Genomic DNA, 1,006 nt, shown 5'->3' on the forward strand with positions numbered 1-1,006 from the left:
GATGTTCCTGTGTCTCCTCCTCACAACAGCGGACCGCACAGGGGAGGGATTTTCTGTTGGTGTGTTGGTCTTTAATGAGGTGAGAGTTCCGGCTCAGAGAGTGCAAGCCACTTGCCTGACGTCACACAGCTGGAGGACGGCAGCTCTGGGAAAGGAGGCGACGCGGTGTCAGCCTTGAAGGGGTGTAACGAGCTGGTTTGGGGAGCAGGGCATGCCGCAGGCAGGCGAAGGAGACACCTCGGTAAAGATGTGGAAGGGTGAAGGTGTGGACCACCTTGGCAATGGGGACATTTTGAGCCCAGTGCATCTCGGTGGTGAAGGCTGTCCTGCACCTTGCAGGATATTGAGCAGCATCTAATAAGCATCCTTTTTTTTTTTAAATGTTTATTTATTTCTGAGAAAGAGAGAGAGAGAGAGACAGAGCATGAATGGGAGAAGTACAGAGAGAGAGAGAGGAGACATAGAATCCGAAGCAGGTTCCAGGCTCTGAGCGGTCAGCACAGAGCCTGATGCGGTCCCGAACCCACAAACCGTGAGATCATGACGTGAGCTGAAGTCGGACGCTTAACTGGCTGAGCCCCCCAGGCTTTCTCAAATTTTTATTTATTAATTATTATTTTATTAATTATTATTATTATTTTAAGCATCTTCGGTGTGGGTAGCCATAGCTCCCTCCACTCCTAGTTGGAATAATGACAGATGTCTCCAGACGTTGGCAGACAATGGGCAGAGCACCTCCCACTGAGAAGGCGCCTCCTGGCCTCGCCCCGCCCCTGGCTGGGGGGCTGTGCCCCTGCCCCGAGGTGAGCCGGCAGCCGAGCCCGGCGCCAGCCCTGTGCTGCCTCCACCTCTGCACGTTCCTCCCATGAGCAAGGCTGGGGGGCAGGGGGAGGGCTGGCATGGCGTCTGTGCCCACACTGCCCTCGCCTCCGCAGCTGCCCTGGCTGCTCTCCTCGGGGACTCCGGTGTCCCCACGGAGACAGAGGAGACGGACTGGAGACAGGCC

This window comes from Suricata suricatta, chromosome 9 (genome assembly GCF_006229205.1).
Source record: "Suricata suricatta isolate VVHF042 chromosome 9, meerkat_22Aug2017_6uvM2_HiC, whole genome shotgun sequence".
Classification (NCBI taxonomy): Eukaryota; Metazoa; Chordata; class Mammalia; order Carnivora; family Herpestidae; genus Suricata; species Suricata suricatta.